Here is a 25,067-nt window from a genome sequence, read left to right as displayed (position 1 = left end):
TTTGTAATAGGCATATTTGATTTTCGTTAATTGATGCATTTGATATTGTATTGTTTTGTTAGTGTATTGTTTTATGTAGAAGGTTTGTAATAGACTATATAGAAATAAAAAAGGTAGAAAAAAGCATCATTACACCCAGAAGTAGACCTGGAAATGTAATTCGGTAAGCACATTCAACACCCATGTTTTGACCTGGCATTTGATTTTCATGTTGCCCTCCATTAACAGAACAAGGTACCTGCAGCCCAGGTCCACCAGGATATACAAAGGTTGGATTATGCAGAGTAACTCCCAAAAGAGCCAAGCCTCAGCCTAACAGGGTTCCTGCCTCACAACCCTTAGAACCATAACCATAAAGGTCCTAAGAGGCACCAGGAATCTCAAGGAACCCCATGCCTGTGATCTGCTGCTAAGGGAGCCATGGATGAAAACCCACTCTCATAACAAAGTGCCCACATTTCCTTCCAACTGTCCTGTCTGTAGACCCAGGCTCTTTGTGACCATTCTGGGCCTAGGGGAGTAAGTAGAAGAGCTTTGCTCTCTCCGTTTTCCTGGTCAAAGGTGCAACATGCCCAGATGCACAATGTCACCCTGGAACAGTGGAACTCTTACAAATCTGGCCACTCTTGAGCCACAGACAGTGGTTATGTCCTTGTGCACAAAAGGAGAAGCCCGCTGACATCTGTGTAGGTGATGGTGGTGGTAGTGGCTTGCCGCAGTATAAGACATTTGTTTTTATTCAAACAAAAATAAAAAGGAAAATGTTACTATTTTTTCAGGGAGTTGTGAAGATGTCAGATTTCCATTTCTGGCATAAACCCCTCCCAAACACTGCTATTAAAGGGATTTCCATGTGTAAAAGGTTCCCAGATCACCCTTTCAGTTGCTTGTGAGTCCATTGTGGGATACGTTCATTCTGTTTCATGCTATTTATCTCCATTTTGATTGGCTGGCTAGTGCGCCCCTCAGTGCTGATTGTGGGTAACTTGGTGTTCACGCTTGTCTTGTGATCTTAAAGCTTCCCTCTCTGCTCCTCAGTATCTGTGAGGTAGCCTTACTGTGGCATAAAGCACTGAACAAAGCATGCCATACCCTCATGGTAAAAGTCAATGCATAATAACATAATGTGAGAGAAGGCTGACAATATATCTCTGCATGCAGAATGGCATACATCTTACCTTTCTCAACATGCCAAATTTTGTTGCACATCCGCCTCTGTCTTTCACATGGTCTAATGAACACATCTTGCAGAAGATGCTCAGGCCACATTTTCTTTCTAGATAAGGCTACATTTTACTACTATACTTTGCTAGCCTGCTTCCCAGTAAGGCACCTCTCTGTCTCGCCATCAACTAAGAATATATTCTAGCAAGACATGGCATGAAACAAACTCTTCATAATAGCCTTTTTGACATCGAGGTTCCAGGCATTTTACCACCCCTTTCTCTTATGCGGTGATATCAACAACAATTACCTTTACACACAGTCTACTCCTGACTATGTCACTCTTGGCTCAGGCTTTGCAGTCCAAACTAACAGTGGCGAACTAACCGAAACAATTCATTACCTACCTATAAGCAATTTTTTGGACTAGCCTACCTTGTGTAACAATCTTCCCATATGCATAACATGCCCATTCCATATTAGTGCTGCAGCATCTTCCAACAGCTGACCGGATCAACCTACGTGCCTGCTATGCTGAACCTGCCCATTTAACTACTGTATCTCAGCACCATACCTCACTGAACTAGCCTTTCACTTCTAGAACTCACTATGCCACCTTAGTGGACCGGCCCATTGAACTACAATATTCTGAGCTAATCAACCTATCATGCTTGTGAACTTCACTGTACGAACCTGCCTACCTCACTATAGTATATTGTGTTGAACTAGCGTACTCTGCCTTAGCGAACCTACTCACTATAATGTACTACATTGTGTTGAACTAGCCTACTGTTGAACTAGCCTACTTTGCCTTAGCGAACCTACTCACTATACTGTACTACATTGTGTTGAACAAGACTACTGTTGAACTAGCCTACTGTGCCTAGTGAACCTACTCACTATACTGTACTACATTGTGTTGAGCTAGCCTACTGTGCCCTAGTGAACCAGGGACTATACTGTGCTGAACTAGCCCTCTGTGCACAGTGAACCTGCCTACTGCACTATACTATATTGTGTTGTACTAGCCTACTGTGCCTTAGTGAACATATCTTTCACACAATGATTTTAGTAGTCCCCATTGAACTGAACTAGTCTACTGTGATGTTAGCAGTCCCAATTGAACTGAACTAGCCTACTGTGATTTTACCAGTACCCTGTGATCTGAATTCTCGAATTTCTAGAAATTCGACTGTAGCCAAACTGTACTGCAACGTAAAAAGTGTTTTTCACTCTTGCTCCCCTACCTGGTACACCGCACCACATTGCTCATGTAATTCTTTTGCCTGTGGTCACCCTCCACTCACACCATGCTGCTCAAAGCCAGCAACAAAATCCTTCACAAGATCTCCAGCCTCCTCCCCAACACTACCACCATACTCGCCCTTGCACTCACCTTATCGACTCTCTATCCCATCAAGACACACACCAACATCACCGGCATGATCCCACCACCACACCACATCACACATGCTCTCCCCCTACTTGCTACCATGCCCACTCGCACTCCCACACTGACACCAATCCACACACCCACTGCCTCCCCTTGCTCACTCAACCTCAGATGCTCCAGACTCAGAACCCGCATTCAACCACTTGACATCAGCTGAAACCCTACAGCACTCTGCAATCTACACCTAGGATCATGCTCCACCCTCAATGGCACTCCATACACTGAACGCACACCTTCATCTAGCTGTACACCATCACTACCGTCACCGAGTGGACCCACACGCCCCACTACCACAGTAACAGCCAGCCTCCTCGCTAGCTCCAAGCCCAATACTACACCTCTCCTTAGATGTGCCCTCTTAAACATCCGCTCACTCACGGCACATGCCCTAGAAATGTATGATCTCCTAGACAGCCTTAACCTTGACCTGCTAGCCATCATGGAAACATGGCTCCATGAAGCATCAAATCCCTTCATTGCTCTGGCACTCCCACCAGGTTATACTATATTCAGGCAAGACAGACCAGCATGCTTAAGAGGCGAGGTAGCTCTCATCTCCATAGAAACACTCTCCTTCAGACCCATCACTCACCCCTGGGAGAGCAACTCAGACATGGTATCTGCCAAGCTTGCTCTGTCCCCCAGCAGCACCATCAACATTCACGTGCTCTGTCGTCCCCCTGGCCTTCCATCGGATTTCCAAGGCCACCTCCTGCATCTACTAAGCAACAACATCAAAGGCTCCACTAAGACCCTACTTCTCTGAGACCTAAACCTCTGTTCTAATGATCCTAAAGACAAAGCTGCCACTTCCCTCACTAAGGAACCTAACGAACTAGGTTTTACACAAAAAGTCTCTGTCCCCACACATTCCAAAGGCCGCACCCTCGATGAGGGCACTGACCATAACTTCCATCATCGCCAATTCAGCACTACCCTGGACCGATTACCATTGCATTGAGTTCACCCTACCCACCCACTCTAGCACCAAAACCCTCACCCAGCCCCCCAACACTAGTAAGAAGCTCCAAAAAACTGAAAGAGGACAACCTTCGCTCACACCTTAACATCCCTGTACTAGACCCCCCTTTCTCTAATGACCCAAACGCCTTAGCCAACATCTACAAAGATGCTCTATCCAGAGTCATTAACGCCAGAGCTCCACTTGAACCCAAAAAAGGCAAAAAAACTCTACACACTAACTCGTGGTTCACTGATGAACTTCAGGCCCTATGCTCCCATAGGAGGGAGGCTCCAAAAATTGCCTAGAACACCCGAGCGAGGATACTAAAAACTGTTTTAACCAAATCTCCTGACTATACAACGATGCCATCACCAGTGCTAAAGCTAATTCCTTCAATGTCCATATCACAAATGCCAAATCTCAATCTAAAGAAATCTTTGCCATTTTCAACGAACTTATATCTCCCCCAAATACACCAGATAGGATTACTAAAGACGAAGCCTGGTGCTCGGTTATTCAAGCCGCCATGCTAAACAAAGTAGAGCTCCTTCAAAACAAAATTAAGGGTCATCACAAAGCCCTAGCCCATACTGCTGGCCCAAACAATCTGACCCCTCTCCCCCATCAACCAATTCCAAACAACTTTTCACCTTTAAAGATATCTCAGAATTGGAAGTCACCAACATCCTCAAAAACCTAAAACCCTCTATGTATAAAGGAGACATCTGTCCTCCCAAATATATCAAGGACTGCGCAGACCTCCTTGTCCCACTTATAACAGCGTTCATTAATGCCTCCTTCAGAACTGGAATCATCCCTGCCAGCCTAAAGAAGTGTGGGTACGCCCCCTTTAAAAAAAAAAACACCCTCGACCCTACACAGCCCAACAACTACCGACTCATGACCACTGTGCCATTCCTCCTCAAGATCCTGGATAAAGCTGATCACTGCTAAATCCAACATTTCCTTGAAACACACTCGATTCTTGGATCTGGACAATCCGGGTTTCGCAAAGGACATGGCACGGAAACAGTACCTGTAGACCTAAAAAAAACAGATCACACAAATCATGGATAAAGGCAAGACTGCCCTCTTAGACCTCTCAGCTGCTTTCGATCTTGTAGATTACTAGACACTCACATCACACCTTACCTACTCAGCCAACTTCTCTAAAGAAACTACACATTGGATTACCTCCTTCCTAGAGGGAAGGGCATTGAAAGTATTCTCAGACATAGCCCATAATGCCTCCACCACCATCCACTGTGGAGTCCGGCAGAACTCGTGCACTGCACCCAATCTATACAACTTGTTCATGAAGCCTCTCTTCGACAAGCTTGACGCTTTAGGTATCACGTATACCAACTATGCTGATGATACTCAAGTACGCTTACCACTCACTAACTCCTACACTAGAGATGCCCAAGCACTTCACTCGATATACACCACCATCCAGGCTTGGATGTCAGCCAATGGCCTGTGCCTCAATGGAGAGAAATCATCATTCTAGGCCTATGAACGACATTAGCCAAGCAAGACAATTTGTAATCCAACTTCACTATTGATAACACCATCATACCTGTTTCCACCTCGGTAAAGACCCTAGGCAACTACTTAGATTCAATGCTATCCATGTCCAGGCAGGTTAGCACTATCACCTACGCCACAGCACACACTACCAAACTCATAAATGCAGTAAAACCATACTTATCCAAGCCCAACTGTCTCTCAATTGCCAGAGCCACTATTGGTGCCAAACTGGACTACTGCAATGCCCTCCTAGCAGGTACCTCCAAACATAATCTAAACAGACTTCAAATACCGCAAAATAATGCACTCAGAGCAGCATTAAGCCTTCCCAATAGGGAACACATCACCCAGGCCAGACAGGCAGCCCACTGGCTCCCTGTTAAAGAACTCATCAGCTTCAAAATCCTCACCCTCGCCCACAAATTCCTCTCCTTTTCAACTCTGTCATATCTTGCACAAACTTTATCCAAACCCAATCACTCCAGACCTACCAGAACACACTACACCAACCTTCTACACACTCCCCACATCAACAGATCCAAAGCAGGAGGATTAGGTTTCCCATACATAGCCACTGAACTCTGGAACACCCTACCCACAGATATCAGAACAGAAAACTCTCTCTTCATATTCCGCCAAAAACTCAAAACCTTCCTCTTCATCTGACCCCCTGTATGCCTTGCTATTTGCTTGTATATATGATTTCAATTGTTCATCACTTCTGTAACTAAGTAAAATGTCTGTAACCAGCACCACCATGCCTCTGGGCTACTGCGTGCTTAACAAATGTAAATAAATAAATAAATAAATAAATAAATAAATATTAACATATAGAGATGTCAGGGCAATTAAGACACCAAACATCCAGGATTGCCCAAGCGTACTCTCCAGCCCCCGGGCATGCAACAAAACATTGCATTCTAAATTACAATTCTCCAAATATGCCTTGGAAAAATAGCCAATTAATACAACATAAAGTTACATTTACCACTCCAGCCCTTTAGCGGAATGAAGGACTGACACACACCCATGCTTTCAAAAATCATTGTTCTAACTGATGCATCTCTCCCACTGTGTGCCCTAACACCTGTCTCCTACTTGCCCATCCTCTTATCTTCCCCTCGTTCATTTTCCTTTTTTAAGCAAACTAAGGTCTGGGCACCACTGGTTGGGGCACAGAGTGCCTGCCAGTCCTAGGCGCTCTGGTGCTACCGGAGTGGTGATACACAGTATAAACATATATTAAAATAATATAGAATAACCCTTTCAAGTTGAGTTTTGAACGAAAATACCAATCGCGAGCACACAGTTAAAAGAATATCACCTTCGAATAATTGCTACCACTTACACTTACATATTGTATTAGATTTAGTTTTTTTTTAGGATTCCTCTAATGTAAATTTTGACATGACACATTTCCATTTATTAAACGATAATATGTAGCTCATTTAAATTAGCACATGGAGGTCTTCACTAACATCCTACACATGAATTAGAATCCTAACAATGCAATTATGGATCATCTATATTACTAACCTCATGTCAAATATTCTGACACCAGCAAGAGTGTAACAGCTGATATTGCATGCACTATTTTATTTTACCACAATGCGCTAGTGGTTTTATAGACCACCGGATAGTCATTACCCCATGTAGCAATGCCCTGATGAAAGCCTTTGGCTTTGCCTTAGATCATAATTTGGTGTGCGTGCTTATCCACAATAGTTAGTGCTCCCTTTGTAAGGATTACATATCAAAGGTGCATAGAAATTATTAATCCATGCACTTGCTGAACTGTCCTATCACATATGGAAGGATCAGAAGTAAGCAATCACAGGTTTATGATGAATGACATGGCTGGTAATAAAAACGTGGTGGTTCTGTCACAGCCGTTAGCACATTAGGGTTGTGGAAACAACTCTCACATTCAAGTTTGAAATGTAATGCGGAAATGAGGACTTGATGCAGCTGGTGATAGCTAGGGGTCTGTGCTATTGGAGGCATGGGCTGATGAATGCCAGCGCAGGGCATCTGGCCGGTGCAACATTTGCCCACAGAGACTCCCACTGAACTCCACATTACATTATGTGGGCCCTGGTGAGAAGCAAAGGTCGCGACCGTTTTTCGAATTGTACTCTCATGTGTCTGGTTCACCATCTCTCTGCGGTTTCCCCGGAACCTACCTGTGGTGTTCTGCTCTATGGTACTGATGTAGGCAGAAAAATGATCACTGTGTTTTCTCTGCTTCCTCGATTGGTAGCAGAGGGCAAGCTTTTAAGACCTATCCATCAGAACGTGAATCGGAAGGACTAGAATATGGGGCAACATTGTATTACTATGAAGAAAGAAACATGCAGAAAGAAGACTATGCCCAAAACACGTAATTAGGTTAAATGTCAACAGCAAGGTGTAGCCCAGTTGTAGGGATAACCCTGGATTGGTAGAGTTAGTGTCTGTTGGTGGCTCGTATTTCATGGTTAATCAACCACCTTCACCTCAGCTGAAATGCAAGGTTAACTGATGATACAGTTTAGTAGCCAGGAAGTGGATGATTGGCTGAGCAGGTGATGCTTCTGATGTTGCGCTAGTTAACACTGAACTTACAGACAAGGTGTATCTTGCCTTAAGAATGTGGAATGTTGGCTACAGGCATGCAGGGCTGAGTGTCAAAGGTTGCATGTGGCATTTGCCAGCAGCTGTGGGTGTATTGTTTGGAGGTAGAAACTGCAGGAAGCCCATTGCTTTAAGGTATCCACCTTAGGGTATGACACACGCTAATCTGGTCAGCTGGGGACACTACTATGGTAGTGGAGGTGCAGAGTGCATCAGAGCTAGTTCCTCAGATGAGATATCACTCCTTAGCATGTGGGTACCTTTGGTGGGTAACTTTATTTGTGGTTAAGAGTTGCAGGCAGATGGAGGTCTTCCGGCTGTGCCATCTGGTGTCTTGCTGCCGTTGCTCTTGCCTTTTCATGTTTAGGTCAATAAGGAAACCACATTCAACAATGTTTCAGTTGATCATTGGGATTGAGGCTTGAGGAAAACTGCCCCTACAAAGTCAAGCAGAGTTAGCAGCATCAAATAAGCTGAAAGTCCAGTTCTCACGCATCTCCAAAAGAACTTCACTGTCCATAAGAGCCTTTATGCGTGAACGCCCAGTGAGGTTTCCCCACATTTACCATTAAGGTCAGTGTCTTGTTTGGATTCCAGGCCATCTACAAAATATATATACACCATCAATATTATGTTGGTTTCACAAAAAACAAAAGAAAAACGTGTGTACATTCTAAAGTGAGAGTAGAACAAGCCATTGGCCCTCATTACAACCTTGGGGGAGGACCATGGTGCTATTAGCACCATGGTCCATGCCGCTAAGGTTACGATTCCGCCATGGTGGATGGCGGAATTACCGTCCCATTACAAGGTGAGTGGGGCGGTAATTCCCCATTCACCAATGGCCCCTTCCCCATTCCCATTTTTGCCCCATAGGGCATAATGGGAATGGGGAAGGCGATAATTACGGCACCGTAAATTACGGTTGCTGTAATTATCGCCAAGGTCCCTTAATGGGTTGGTTTTTAACACCTGCAAAAAGCAGGCGTTAAAGTCACCATCCCGCTAAGGGACCTTGTAATCAGGCGGTAAGTGTTTAACGGCGCCGACGCTCTTTACGGCGCTGTTAAACACTTACCGCCTGGGTTGTAATGAGGGCCATTGACATCAATAAAACACATCTCACAGCACCACCTAATATTCATCCCTGAAAGTTCACCTCAAGCTCAGAGCCATGGAGCAAAGCACTATGGGTATTTATCATTAAAAAAAAGGTTGCACGTTTGCTCCAAATCACATAAATGCCACTGAAAAATGCTATACACATTTTTGTTTTTTTTATTTGCATATAATTGAAAACAATTTTTTTGTAACACAGAAATCATTTTCATACATGATCGCCATGCATCAAGGCTAAACATTCCATTACTGTTTCATCCGTTAAAAAGAAAGAAAAAAGAATGAATGTTCTTTCATATTTCCTCATTTGATGAACAAGGGCTCCAGAAATGTGGTCATTGTGATCACATAGCACGTCTTGCTCCTTGAGATCAAAAGTGACCACCATTCGTCCATCTCAACGTCTGTAATATTTAGTACGCCTCTCCCCAAGATATGGACAAGAAATTACCCTGTACTTTAGTGTTTCCAGGACTGAGGCAGCTTTACAAAAGCGACATTTGTTGCTTTCTCAGAGACCGCACATTGCTAGGATTTCATTTGTTGGCTGAAAGTTAAAACTAATCTGCAAGAATTGCTCTCTAAGCTTTCTGTCCAAGAATTGTGTTAGATTTGCACAGACGACATCCAGTTTTCGTGGCTCCAGTGAGTGGCCAGGAGGCAGTGCAGGAGGGTGGTAGGGAGAGCAGGTACCTGGCCCCAGGTATTCATGCACCAATAGCTGACATAGATTTATTTTGCTTGGTCATCATCAACTTCACAAACTGTTGAACATTCCCGTTTTCTAGGTGTTTTCCAACGCATGGGTCACATTGCAGAAACCATGAACTGGTGTAAGTGCAAGTTTTCATGGTATTATCACTAGGCCAAAGTGTGCCCTATTTTTAAAAACACTGGTACATAGTAAGACACCTTTGCACCATGAACATAGCAGTTTGGCATGTTATAAGCAACAGGCCAAAAAGTATCCTTTTGCAAAAAAAGATACATTTCCAATGCATGTTTGCACTAGAGCAAAGTTTGCCCTAGTGCTTATGCGGATATCTATTATATTGTTGTGTGTAATTAAAAGATATATTTATCGAACCTTGATTGGACATTCCTTTATTATGGAATCTTGTGCTATTGCTGTTTGAGTTGCTAATGCTTTACATTCAAACTCAGTTTGAGAGAATAGTCTACCATCACCCACTTTACCATAAAAGTCAAACGTGGTATATTTCTTAACTGTGCCTGTGTAAACTTTATCATTGGGATCACTCTTATTTTGTCGATGTGTGGGGGTTTATTAGGTGGTTTAGCCACTAATCATCCTTGTACTCCTACGGGCCAGAATTTATTTTGACATAGTGTCTCACAAGCTCCAAATAGTTTACCAAAGCGAATGCTATGGAGTGTGGAAAAGTGAATATGGCATAATACCTGCTCCCTCAACATTTATAGTGTTGTCATTTGTTGCTTGGGGTGTGTGATGGCTTGGAAAATGTGGATGGTACGCTGTGTGTTCTTGCCTGCGTTTCAAGCTACCTCATTGGCTGAGCGCCCTTCCTAGGTTCAAAAAAATAATATTCCTCTGGAATAGCCCCTCAAAATTGGCCTCTAAGAATGAACCAATACAAGTTCACTAGAACAAAATAAATGTATGACAATGTCAAAAGGCACATACAGCAATTTCAGTGACAAACCAAGTGTATAACTGGACACCATCTAGGGGCTCTGATAGAGGTAGGCAGGAAAATGCCCAGTTATCCTGGCATAGCATTATGTCTTGGTCTCTATGTTGCAAAGTGTGCATCAGCATGCCTAGAGAGCCAGCCCTAATACAGGGGATTGCCTATTGATTCTTGGGGATCATCTGCATTTTAGTGTAATGCTTTTAATTCACCAACATCAACAGATTGCTTTGGAACGACTACCTTTTTCAATGTTATGTTTTTTTAATTTGACATGATCCTGTGTATCACACTTATTCCATTTTGGTGTACTCTTCACACGTGCTTCTGATAAAAATAAAAAATGGGATGCAGAGTTGATTAGTGGGGTATATCGAGAGTTATCTGCGCAAAATGAGGCGTTTGAGAATCAGGGCCAGCTGTACCCAAGTTTGGTGTGCCGGCATGAGTCAGTGTGGTTTATGGGTGACACATATTAGTCTGTTTATCAAGAGGGGATAGCCTATGATCTGCTACGTGGTAGCATTGAGGTACCAGGTGGGCTACTGACCCGGGAACAGGTTGAGTGATATCGAAAGCACCAAAGATGTAGCAAGAATCTCTAAGACGTTCTGCAGTGGTTAATGTGTTGGGGATGAAGCTATTAGATGGAAATCTGCAGAGTGGATGACGTCCATTGGTGTAGTATTGAGATGGAAGTAGAATAAAAAGCAAGTTAGGGATGGGTAGGAGAGCTAGTTATGTTGGCTATTCAGGATCTCTTCTGTCCAAAGTTAATTGGCCAGGCCAACCCAGGAGAATGTCAGTCTGCTGGTGATTGAAGAGGGGAAGAGCCTTTACTGTTAGCATTTGTTGGGACAAAAGCAATCTTGTTGTTCTTACTTTTGCTTTTGTTATTGTTGTTGAATTACAGTTTATCAAAGGGTTTCAATAGTATATTGTCTGTTTTTAATGGGTTATCCTGACGCAGAAATGTTATGGTATGAGGGTATGTGTGAGGCACAGTGTAGTACAAGAGATGTCTTTGATTCCTGTGTCTGTTGTGTGCGGATTCACAGATACCAATCAGGAGGTGGCGCGATCTGTGCTATGGTCCTTCTGGTCTTTTTCTGTTTTTTATGTATGTGGGAGTGTTGTTGCAATTGAGTGGGGTCTCGAGAACATTTTCTATTTCAGTGTGACGTGCAGGCATCTTTGAAGGTGTAGGTGAGAATGAAAGGATGAAATCTGTCACTGATTTTGTTCGTTCTTGTGACATTTTGCATTCTGATATGACTTTGTGGCAGTTATTTTGCCCGTGGCAGTTATTTTGTTTTCCCAGTCATTGGAGGCTGGATGCATATTCAGATGTGTGTGCTGTGTTGTTCTGAAAAGATGTTCTGAAGGCTAGTTGATATGTCTCTGTGTGGAGTCACAATGGTTGTGGGTTCCTGAGCGTGGTTGCCTGTAATGGCCTTTTTGTTTCTAGTTGAATCACAGGACCTTCTAAGGGTAATTGTCTGGATCAAATCATTCTATAGGAGCATAGTTGGTAAATGTTTTCTTGTGTACCTGGGCTCTTAGCAGTGACGGCACCCTGAATGATTAAGAGGATTTTTATTAAATTCTGGATTTGACAGAGAGACAGTTGAGGTCTAGGGTGATGTCTTCTCATCTTTCCAGTTTTTGAAGAGTTCTAGCTGCTGAATTTGATTTGAACAAATGTGGAACATATGGGTTACACCTTCATTTTCTTGTTGGAACTAAGAATACAATGTGGATAAATACTGATTGCTAAAAAATATAACTACGCCTCAATTTGAAGATTCTCAAGGTTGCAAATTGTGCAGCCTAAATGAATGGTCACAGGGAATGGAGTGGTCTGACGCCGACCTTCACTTTCTGCGACCTAATGATAAATTCACATACTTTCACATATCAGTATGAATGTCGCATTTGGCAGGAGAGATAGAGGTACACACTCCAACCTCTATAATGAAATACTGTAAAATTGGAGCTCTCCTTTGTACAAATGCGCCAAACAATATCCAATAGTATCGCCAAAATTAACTATAAGGTTAACGCCCATATATTTTCCGCTTGTTATCAGCCAGAAATCGTAATGTGTACATTTAGCTGTCTAATGGAAAGTGGCAATACAGTACTAAAACACGTTCCACCATTAAGGTGCATAACAGGCAGCCCAAAAGATGGCTGACAGGGTCATGGCAACCAAGGAAGGACTACCTTATTGCCATGACGCCTGCCGACAACACGAACGCCCAGATTTCACAAAAGTAGCAGTGCAGCCAGGATGCAGGTTGATTCATATGGCTCAGACGCCCCAACATGCACGGTAAGCCTGTTTTTCTTACTTATGGGTCATACATGTAATATTCAGAACACGCGCGCCTGCCGCAGCACATGGCTTTTCTGCATTACACACGGATGATACGAAAAATACTAGTAAGCGTTTGGGCATCACTTTATTAGTTAGCTTGCAACAATGTGCAGTAGAAACGCTCTTAAAGCATGCCATTATGCGGCAAGAGTACCGGGCTTCGAGAAAAAAGGAAAAAGTGCTCCATCATTGCAATCATTCATGCATAACAATTAACATAAACTCAATAACAAAAATGCTACTTAGCAATCAACATTAGCCAACAGCAAAGGAAATATTAATAAAAAAAGTGAATAGTAAGAATTATCTCCTTTTTAGGGATTTAACCCGATTAATAAATCTAGAACAGACGGCAATATATCATCACGTTGCATCATGCTAACAGGTAACATTATCATAACCTAAGAGAAAATGGTGTTGGAAGTTTTTGTGTCCATATCTAGTTTTGGCATATATTATTGGTACCCTGTGTCCTTTGAGACACTTATACAACCATACTGGAGTAATATAGACATTAGGACCTGCGATTCGGATGGAATAGTTGCAAAGAAAATGTATATGAATATTAGATTAGCAGGCCATGACATTATATAAGTCAGTCATTTGTTGTATAAGTGACAGAATATGGCAATAGCTTAGAAATAAAAGCGCAAAACTTTCGATTTCTATGTACAGAAAAATGTTTCAAGATGGCCGCCCTATATGTGGACCATCTTGAATGGTTTTGGTCCTCCAGCCCCGCAAAGAAACTGGAGTATTCAGGGGAGAATGTCCATTTGACGTACTGGCTGCAGCTACTGATGTCCTTCAAATGGAAAGTCTCCATCATTTGCTCATAGAGCTCCAAGTGTTCCCAAACAGAATACTTGGCGTTCTTATGATAAGGCGTGATAACACTCCTGATTGCTTTAATCTGTTTTAAGGGGTCCTTAAGCAAGGCCTTTTCACCTTATTGGCCTTTTTGGTTCGGGTAACCCTGGTCCATTCATCCTCTGATTCAGAAGCATTGCTCCCAGAGGTGCCTGTCTGATCTTCCAGGTTTTCGCGGATTCTGCGAGCCTGGGAATCGCTGGCAGAATGTGGGGACCTGGTCTCCTGTGTCCTGTGATGCTCAGAGGAGTCTTCAGATCCCTCCTTGCTACCAGGATTTAATGGGTACCCCCCCACTGACCTAACTGGGCAGAGGTTTTCAGGATGCCCTTAGTGGGCCTACTCTCCTGGGATTCCCCACTAAATTGCACTGTACTTAGGTGCCCATACCCGGATGCCCGCCCATCCATTCCTGGGTGGTACTGGCCTATGAGCCCCATCCTTTTGGCTGGATAGTAATCTGCCATCCCTATGGCCCTGTGCTCATGTGTGCCAGGGGACATGGGGGTGGCAGAGTCCAGGGACTGGGAGAGATGAAGGCCTCTGGTACTAGGGCTCCTGAGGCTATGCTCAGGCGTTTCCTTTTCCCAGCGAACCTCATCTCTATCAGCCTCTTCTCCCTGTTGCAATGCAAGAGCCTGCGCTTTCAGTTCGTCCGTTAAGGCCTTACTAGACTCTATCAGTCTCTCCTGCATGGCTACCTGTTGCTGGAGCCTATCATTGTGCTGGCAGAGAGCCTCATTCTCTCTCTGTGCCTCCTGATTGGTCCTGGATTACTGGGCCAGTCTTTGCTGCAGGAGGGTTTCCTCCTGAGTCCCATCCCTAGTGGCCTGCTCCTTCCTTGCCAGAGCCTCTTCCACCCTCCTGGTGTGCTCTAACAGGTTCTGATGCTCTTGTTGGAGGTCAACCAGCCCCCGGAGGGCCAAGTAATTTTCTTCAGTTTTTCTTTTTAAATGGCAGACTTCCTGGCCTAAGGTGTCCCTTTCCTGACTAAGAGTCTGCATCTGTGCCGCCAGGTCGTCCCTTTGCCTTTGAAGGGCACCAGCTTTCTGGCGCTCCTGATCAAACTCTGCCTGGGTATCCAGGTCTTTCAGGATCAGTTTATTGCTCTCTGCCTTTTCCCTATCTAGGTGGCATTGCAGGGTGACCACCTGCTCAGCACATGCCCTATTGAAATCTAATTGTTGCTCCAGCTTTTTCTGGCTCTGCAGTAGGGAGTCCAAACCTTCTTGGTACTCCTTCTGCAAGGCAAGAAATCTGGTATCCTGGTCAGACTTTTCCTGTTGCAGGATACACATGTCCTCTTTGATTTTAATGAGATACTGTCTGCTCTCATTTTCTGACTCCTGGCTTCTGTGCATCCTCTGCTCAGAAGAGACCAGGTCAGATTGGGCCTTCTCTAACGCGATCTGTTGCCTATTTGCCAGATCTTGGCCTTCAGCACATTTGTCCTGCATGGCTCCCATATATAGATACAAATATGCCGCTATGCTAACCATCTTGTCGTGTTCATCTTTAGCTTTAAGAGCCATGTATAGTTCACTCAGGGCCACATGTAAGGGACCCTGATTTCTCCAGATATCTAACCCAGTTGCAGTGACCTGTCATGCGATTGCCTGCAACCATGCATCCTGGCCCTGCTCAGTCCATTCACCTCTCAAAAATAGCTTATGTAAGAAGTGCTCTCTGGCTATTTTGATGTCTACCAGTGTCGTCATTCTGGAATTTGAGTTCCTTCCTGACTTACAGAAGTTTGTATTTTATTTTGCAAAACAGACCGTTTCCTTAGAGCCTTCCTTTGAGCGGTGCTTTCACAGAGTAAAACAGCGTGGTGATCTAACCGGATATGTGTATCCGGTCAGTTGACACACTGTATTAAGCTGCACAAGTGGTAAATCTAATCCAGAATGTCCCGGCTACGAGCCCCCACTTTGTAAGCGGATTCAATTCAACACTACAGCTAAGTCAATACCTAGTCTGGGATGCTGATGGAAGCCCTTATTGATGTATTTTTATGTCCAGTTCATTTACTCTGGATGACAACCCTTATATAACACCCCTCTCTCAGAATCCCCCCGACCCCGCTGAGCCAAGAATTAGGTTTGTTTTGCAAATTGAAAAGGTTTATTTGAAAATTAAACAATATATATCTATCAAACTTTTATAGTAAATTAATACTTGATAGCACACTTGTGAGGATGATAGTGATCAACAATGGATAATGTTACAGTGGTACACTCTTTTTGATGGCTTAGAAGTGATATAGAGAGCATAAAGTAGCTGAGAATGCTTTTATGGCTTCAAGGACAATGCAATGATGAATGAAAATGCACTACTGAAAATAAACTTGATATGACTTCAACAAAAGACAATGTAATCACTTTTCTTTGACAATTCACCCCCCCCCCTTTATGCAAGGTAAGGAGATGAAAAGGAGAGCATACAGTTCTCAGGAATGCAATCAAATATAATTCAGTTCCCCCCTAGCAAGCTTAGATGAAAACAGGTAGGAGTTTGAAACACAGGCAATATACTTTGATGTGGTATGCAAAGAAGTGAAAAATATGCGAAAAATGCTTTTAATTCCCTATAGGAGGTTCAGGGTAGGTGATAGATACTTTGAATCAGTTCAGGCCAGCCCTATCAATGATTCAGGGGTGGTTGTTAGGTTGAAAACAGATTTCAGGGATAGAAGCAAAGGCAAATATTTTTACACGTGGCTGAAATTAAGCAAAATGTCAAATCGCGGCAAATTTAGTCGCGTGCGTCGAGCGCAATCATGGAGGCACTATAAGAAGTAGGAAGTCGGTCCTAGGTTCGTTCCAAAGCCTAGAATCTTAGCTTTAAGATGAAAGTTAAATCTCATTCCTAGCACAAACGGTTCCGGAGATACGGCCGATTTAGTAAAGGTAGTTTTTCGGATTTTAAATTTTAAAGCTCAGAATGACAGATGACAGTTTTCAGTTTTAAAAATGACAGAATGACACGATTTTAGGAGGCAGTTCTAATAGGCTAAAATAGTTTGGATTAGATTATTTTAAACTAAGAGATTGGTTTTGGCACAGTGCTAGCTGGGTACTCACACTAGATTTTGGACAGGAAAGTGACTTCGTCACCGATCGGGTCAGGATTGGTTGGACTTCTGCTAGCGGTTCTTCACAGCGATCTGGTCTCTGGGTCTCCGGTTCTGTTATCGGTTCTGCTAGCGGCACTGCACAGCGGTCTGGTCTCTGGTTCTCTCTGGTTCCGGATACAGCACGGCTTTCTGGTTCTTGCAAAAGTTCTTGGCAAAGAATTCAAACAGCTCACCCGGCTGTTGAATAGTTTGGTTGGTTTTGAGGCCTGCTGAAGAGGATTCAGCTTGTGGATTCAGGCCTCTCTGGTACAAATTCTGGAGTTAATTTCTGGTCTCTGGAGATTGATGGATTTGAAGTCTGGATCTCTGGATGTGAAGTCTGAAATCTCCCGGCAAAGCGTCCCGCAAGAAAGTGGAAAGTGAATGTCTCTACCTGGGTTTCAATGTTCCTTTTATGTGTTTTGAAAATGGGTGTGTGCCTGGGCCTAGCTAAGCCTGTCCCTCTCACTTATCATTGGCCAAGCTTTCCTCTCTCCCTTGATTGGGGGAAAGAAATGGAGTGTCAGAGTGATGCTGTAGGTTTTATGGTCAGAGGAACCTCCCCTTGTCAAATTGCACACAAATCTATTTCTGACCCAAATACATATTTATCTATGTACCATTTTTCTCATATTATAGGTCCAGTTAACATATTTTCTGTAGCACCAAACCATCCGATCCCTGTCTTTGTACAATGTCGTGTCCACTTATGACAGAATTCTCCCCTTTTCATCCAGATAACGACCTCTGAACCTTTCCAGATTTTACACAAATGTGCACCAGGGATATGGGTTTCAGATGATAAGGTGTCAGATTTTTAACATGCATACATTTGGAGTAACAACCTTTTTTTCTGCTACTATCCCCAAGAACATACCACAGGGTCCTAACACCTCTTAAAATGTGCACAGAAAAATCACAAAAATGATGATGTTATTTATATAATTTTGACAAGTCCGCACTGTGAATTATCCATCTTTTTAAAATCATGCTCTGGCCCCAAAGGGGTATGGTTTTCCAAAGCACATGGTGGAATTTCTGGTTTATCCACTTCCCCCAAGCTCAGCTTGCCCTCACAGGCACTGCCCCTCCCAGTTTCTCCCAAGAGGAAGCCATTTTACGACCCCCCCAATATAACATTTGCCTGAGCCAGGGACAGTGCTTTGTTTTAGTTTCCTGTAGTCCCCAGGTGCTCCTCCCCTAATCCAATCAGAGAGGTGTCATCTCCTTTTGGCAGGAGCAGCAGAATGCAGCCAGGCCTGGGAAGAGTTGTTGAGCCAGTTTAACTCCTGTTGGGGGAAGTTGTCAGGCAGAATTCAGCTAAATGTCACTTTAGTTCCCAGTTTTCTACATTCAAATCACACTGACAATTTTTGAACATGCAGCTAGAATGCTGATTCAAAACTATGACATTTAAACAATTGCAACCTATGTGACACTCACAAGTAGGTCACTCATTTATTCTAAACATTTCGATTTTAGTGGCTTTAAACCCAAATTCACTTAAGCTGCTGACACCCCCAGCTATTTCTTTTATATATACATCAAATAATTACTTCCTTCAAGTCATTTCAGAATATAGTTTTACATTGTATCCACCTCTTAGCAAGTCTTTCCTTGGCCTGGTTTGGGTTCATTTGTTCAGTTTTACACAAAAGTCTGGTGGTTTTAAAACGCCGGCTTTCTGATAGTGGTGGGCACCAGTATTGCATCCATTTTTGACATTAAGAAAATGAATTCCCCACAGTTCTGGGTTGCTTTTGGCAATCGGCATTGCCATTCCCAATAGTTTCAGGGTACTGTGTGTGTAGCCCAATGGTGGTTTTAGGCAGTGCCCTCCTGTGCTCACAACATAGGCAAAAATGGGTGGCAGCCTATTCTTCATGTTTTCCCTGTGCACTCTCTGGGGAGTTCTGGCCATCATGATGTTTTCAATGCCAGTAATGCACAGTTTTATGGTAGGGCTTGGATGCATGGGTGAAAACATCCCACAAAGACATTATAAATTGGAGTCTAGAACCCATACCAGGGCTTATTTTCATTGAGCTGTACCGTTATTTAAATGTCTAAAAAAAAGCCCTGCATAAGACTTGTACGTATTCAATGAACAATGCAGCAAATTTTCACCCATTTGCATGGCAGAGCAGAGCGGATTGTACGTTACGATGCCACCTAACCCTTCCTCACCGCCATGCAAATAATCCAGCATTTTTGCGAGCATGCATTTTCATGCTGGTGCAAATGCTGTGGATTTCTATAGAACCTGCCCGCTTTTAACACAAGTAAAATGAAGGCGGATTCCATAGTGATCCATTGTAAACAGGGCAGGCATTGTTTTGTCATTGCGCCTTCTCAGTGCAAAAGGTTTGTGTACAAGCAAGTATGCCACCTTTTTACACAGCAATTTTTTGCTCTGCTGTGCAAAATTGGAAGATTAAGTGGAGGGGTCCTGCCTACACAAATGCGTAAACATAACAGGTCCACTGCATGTCATTTTTGCGGGACTTGAAAATAACCCCCACTGCCGTTTAAAGTTTAGAAGGGTTTCAACAACAAATCTTATCTGTACTATTTAATGAGCAGTCACATAATGTTATTAGTTTGTGCTTGGGCATAAATCAGCCTTCTGGTACACACAAATGAAATCACAAAACATTTCATCACAATCACCAACATAGCACATTAAACACTTAATACTCTCTTAAAGATATTTATTATTTCACTTAGTGGGGTTTACTAGCATTGCACATATGTGCATAGTAACGTCAGAGTTCAGAGATCAAAGTGGATGAATTGGCTATGTTGTATATCTGATCAGAAATATTTATAATTAACATTCCTGTAACCAAAACATAATCTACATGAATTGTTTCCTCACTTTAAAATCCACTATTTCTTAACCTGCAATTCCACACTTTTGGAATAACAACTTCATTATACAACAGGAACCAATTCATTCTACACACTAAAGCAACTTCACACACATATGTGATCTTGCACACATTTTGCATTACGTACTGCATGTGTGCATCAAGACCAGTAATGTTATTGTTTTATCACCCCAGTCAAACTCCTATTGTACTGAAAAATGTGTTGATATTGTTCTATTTCACTAAGTGGCAATCCCTGACCTAGCTCTCCCTGGTATACACTCCTACCTCACAATTTTGGCATGAAAAAAGGCTGTGTTTACAGTTAAATGTATTTAAAAGAAAAAAAAAACAAATGGAGTCCCCTTACACCTTACACTATGTAGGAAAAGTCACCTTAATAAGATACATGAACATTAGTTTAGTCATTTAGTGTTGGCTTGCCCATAATATCTCACTAAGAAACTGTGCACACATGTAGTCACACAACAGAGCTCTTAATGACATTTCTGGTTCTAATTCTAATAGGAGAATCTAACTTCAAAGCATAATCTAGGTGCACCATTACTTTGCCACTTAGCGGCAAGCATATTCAAATGATCTGAGGAGTTTACACATTCCATTAATTTCCTTTAATAAGTCACTTTTTTTAATACTCTCAAGTATCAACATGTAACATGTACAATGTCCAGTGCCAGTGTCCAGTGCCTTCGTCCATGGCTAGTGGGCCCCAAAGACACCTATTGGTGCAACATATATAGTGGCCACGGCCGGAGGCCGGAGACCATGGTTATTGGGCACCAATGAAACTCTAGTATAACAAAACCCTTGACATTCATTGAACAAAACCTTGATATTATATGATATGGCATTTGTAACGCGCCTATACACAAGTTTTTCAAGGCGCAACGAGGCAAGGGAGGGGGAACAGAGGGAAGACAGAGACACCGATCTTACTAGGCCAGGTGTCATTGAGATCGTACAAGTGCAGGGGAAGGGGGGAGGGGACAGTGTAGTAAATGGGATCAACCGTAAAACATAAGTTGAATAAATAAAAGCAGTAAGTAAAAAGTGCAGCCAGCTGGTGGCAAGTGCAAGGTTAAGTGCAGACATCAGGCAGGTGTCAAGTGCTGGTAGGGGACTGTAGGGATGCAGAAAAAACAGTCCCTGAGTGCAAGGGTTGCCAGAGGGGCAATGCAGGTGTGCAACTGGTGGAGAGGGGACCTGGGCCCGAGATCAGAGGGTAGCCAGGTAACCAGGGCAGTTTCAGTTTCAGCCAGAACATCAGCAGGGGAGAGGAGGAGAGAAAGCAGAAGCAAAGAGAAAGGTTTTGAGGTGCTTCCAGAATCGGAGATGGTTCTCCTCAAGTTTCAAGAGGGCAGGGAGGCTGTTCCAGATGGAGGCCCCAGCCGAAGAGAGAGATCTACCACCAACTCGTTGCTTGGAGAAGCGACTGGGCCTGAGGGAGTTGGAGGTGGATGAGCAAAGCGCTCAAGTAGGAAGATATTTAGGAAGATAGACTTGAAAGTATTTAGGCCTCAGTCCCCAGAAGGCCTTGTGGACAATGCAGAGGGTTTGAACTTAATCCTCGCAGCCACTGGGAGCCAGTGCAGAGATTTCAGTCCTGGAGAGATACGATCCCTGGGCTTGAGGCCAAGGACAATTCTCGCAGTCCTGTTCTGGATGAGTTGCAGAGGGCAGAGAGTAGAAGTAGGCAGATTTAGAAAGAGGCTGTTGCAATAGTCCAGCCTAGAGTGAACCAGAGCTCTGGAGATGGTGAGCTTTTGGGGGAAGGAGAGGAAAGAAAGAATACCTCTGAGGAGGTGCAGCTGGTACTTTGACTTCTTCGAGATGTCGGAGATTTGAGGAGAGTGTGGAGTCGAAGATGGTGGGAGCTGGAGGAGGGCCAAGAGAGCGACGGGAAAGGAGGGTGTGGGGGTGCCAATGAGGAGACTCTCGGTTTTACTGGCATTAAGGCAGAGATCATTGGTGGAACACCACTCCTGGATGGCGGACAGACAGTCGGGATGAGAGAGGGAGAAGAGGGATTCAGGCTAGCTCATCACGTGATAATAGCTTGTGACATATAGACCTATGGACGTGGGCATTTTACCATGGCAACATGTGTTAGAACACTCTACGTCAGTTTGCAGACTACTGTCAGGGAAGCAAAGCAGAGAGGGGTGTAGGAGGATATTGTGTATTCAAGCACAAAGTAACATTGCTTGCAATACCTTATGTCATTGTTAGACTAAAAGGTCAGTATGTATTTCTACTCAGTAGCTCGATCCTTCCACACAACATATGCTGTGAATTTAGCTTTGCTTTAATTGTCTGGATGCACATTCACAATTAACTGCGGAAAACAAGAGAGTCAAGGAAGACAGTATGGCACCTAATTTACAGATTATCTACATTTCTGCCAGTGCTTCAAGGTTTCTCCGTTACAGAGTTCAGCATGCCGTCTACCCCCCTTCAACAGGAGATAGCCTAAACAGGCGACCTCATGTTGACAATATTGGAACTTTTTCAAAGATGCTTCATGGCCATGCTCAACTAAATGCTCCTATAATAAAACAGTGCCCTCCTTGCATGCATTCTTGGATTCTGCAGCTATAAGTAGGTCATCAATGTACTGTATCAATGTGCAAGTGGAAGGCAATTCAAGCATATCAAGTTGTTCTTTAAGTGCTCTGCTGTATATACTTGAACTCTAAGTGTATCCCTGTGGTGTGTGTGTGAAAGTAAAAGAGCATCCTCCCTGGAAAAATGCAAACAAGTATTTACTGTCTGGATGAATAGGTATGCTAAAAAATGTGTTTTTCAAATCGATTACAGAAAAATGTGTAGCTATAGCAGGAATCATAGTTAAGATGGTGGTGATGTCAGGGACAATGGGAAACTGTGGTGCTACTACCTTGTTAGATCTATAACAAAGCAGTAGGGTAAAGCATTATCATCTTTCTTATAAACAGGCAAAACTGGACTATTACATGTACTACCAGAAATCTCCTCAATAACACCTTGATGCATTAAATCCGAAACAATACTTTTAAGCGCCTGTTCACCTTCCATAGATACTTTATACTGTGGAATGCATGACAAAGTAATACCAGACTTTAATTTTATGCGCACAGGTTCAACATTCAGTATCCCTATATCATTGTTGTTTACTGACCATAAATGCATAGACACTTGTTGTAATACACTTGATAAAGGCAAAGACACAAATTGTGAAGTGGAATTCAGCTGTGGTAAAATGGTCAAATACACTCTATCGGGCGAGCAGTAAATCACTGTATTACATTTTTTCAAATAAATTGAATCCCAGATGATTCTCACCACAGTTCATAGTCAATAAAAATGGACAAGAGTCAGTGAATGGACCCAAAGCTATCGGTATCGGTTGGGAATCCGGACTTATTACTAAAGTACCAGAGAACCCTACGGAAATATTATTTTGCCCTGACAGTGGGATATCTGGAACCAGCAAATGGTCAATGGAACACCTCTGTGCCCCTGTGTCTACTAGAAAAACATGCTCTCTATTCCCAACTTTCATTTCTACAGAGGGTCCTTTCTGATCTACAGGAATAGGAATAGGTTCCAGACTCTGCTTCTGGCTATCCAAGTGAAACAACACATCATCAGATGTGAAACCTTCAGTGAAATAGGAGTGTGAATTGGTGTAAAAAGTGTTTCTATTATGAGTATTCTGTTGCTGACCTCCCTGATTACCTGCTTTATTATCCTGTGATTGATTCTGTTGATTGTGAGCAAACTGATTCCTTGCTTTCGATCTTCTACCGATCGTTCCATTCGCTGCTCTCTGCTAGAGGGTCGGACACTGTGCCCTGCAGTGACCTTCTTGCTTACAATAAGCACATTGGTTCACATGCACTGGCCCTGTTTGTTGCATGAACTGGCTTCTCGATTGTCTATTCCCATAATTCCCACCCTGTGCTCCTATTGCAATCTGTTGTAGAAGTACCCTAGGTGTTAACTCTCCTTTCTTCATCTCTATTTTCTCTTTCTCATTATTTACTCTATTCTCATAGTACTGAGCCATATGTTAAATTTCTGATTGAGATTTCACCTGCCATACACTTTCAGAAGCAGTGATGTGTGAATGAATGTCTGGCAGTAATCCTTGCACAAACTTGTCAACAAATAATCTCTCCCCAGGCTCTGTATTTAAGTCTTGACCACTAAAATCTGAAAACACTTTTTCAAACCTGTTATAAAACTCAGTTGCACCCTCTGCCTTTCCATGCATACACGCAGTCAGTTTACCCCAAATAATTATCTCCTCGGGCACTAAAGTTTTAAGTTTAGTTACTATGTGGTTCGGTAGCATTAATATGCTCTGTAGCGGATTTTCTCCAGTGTTCCTAGATCTATCAGCTAATTCGAGGGCAACCCAAGTATCTCCCATGGCAGCTTGATCATCTATGGTCCTAATTTGCTTCCATAAATCTGTCAGTAAAATTACAGGAAACAGTAAATCGATGATACCTAAGGTGAAAGCCAACAAATTCAGAACTGACTCTAGGGGCCTCATTATGAGCATGGCAGTCCGGGAACTAAGGTACCAGTAAGCATGCCGGTACCGCAGTTCCCGGACCGCCATACTACGTGCTCTACTCGCGGGTGCCGTTTCACCCACCAGGTTTTTCCTGGCGGGTGTAATGACACCCGTGCGCAGAGCACGTCGGATGCACCGGCACAACTCTGAATGTGCTGGTGCATCCGACGTGCCCATCCCCATTCAGCCCTATGGTACAGAATGGGGATCAGGAGGGCCTTGATTCCGGCACCCGCAAATGGCCAATTACCGGGTCCCCCGAGCTCGGCATGACCCGGTTCTTGCCCATTCGCGGCTGCCGGAAAAAAGGCAACTCTGGTGGCAGCTGTGCTGTTTTTAAAGGCACGGCAACTGCCAAAGTTGTAATGAGGCCCTATTTCTTTGTAGAATCCTGTAGGATTCTTTCTAATATCGGGAATCGATTGCTTAAGGGTGTTTACTTCCTGTCGTGAAAAGGGAATATGAACAAATTGTGAAATGCAATGGGCTGGAATGGTCGTGGCAGGTGCTTCCCCTACAGCAGGTATCTCTACCTTCGGGATAAGAGTTGGAAGAACCTCTCTCATAGGCAATTGCATAGTGGGAAAGTCCAAACGTTTATTAAGGAGTAAAGCCAAATTAAGTGACAATAAAGTTAGCACGGTGTCAGCAGAAAACGCATACTTACAAATTACCATAATGTCAGCAGGACAACACAAATTATTTCTTAAACATTCATCTTGCAAATATTC

At 43.3% G+C, this 25,067-nt stretch overlaps 1 protein-coding gene across 3 annotated transcripts in view; it reads left to right on the top strand.

Annotated features, from left to right (window-relative positions):
• Positions 1-25,067, top strand: part of ALKAL1 (ALK and LTK ligand 1) — a 475,589-nt gene that overhangs the window by 381,533 nt on the left and 68,989 nt on the right. The gene's annotated exons all lie outside the window — the stretch shown is intronic.

This window comes from Ambystoma mexicanum, chromosome 5q (assembly GCF_040938575.1).
Source record: "Ambystoma mexicanum isolate Mex_15411 chromosome 5q, UKY_AmexF1_1, whole genome shotgun sequence".
Lineage (NCBI taxonomy): Eukaryota > Metazoa > Chordata > Amphibia > Caudata > Ambystomatidae > Ambystoma > Ambystoma mexicanum.
The sequence above is the reverse complement of the archived record's forward strand: the minus strand, read 5'-3'. Positions and strand labels throughout refer to the sequence as shown.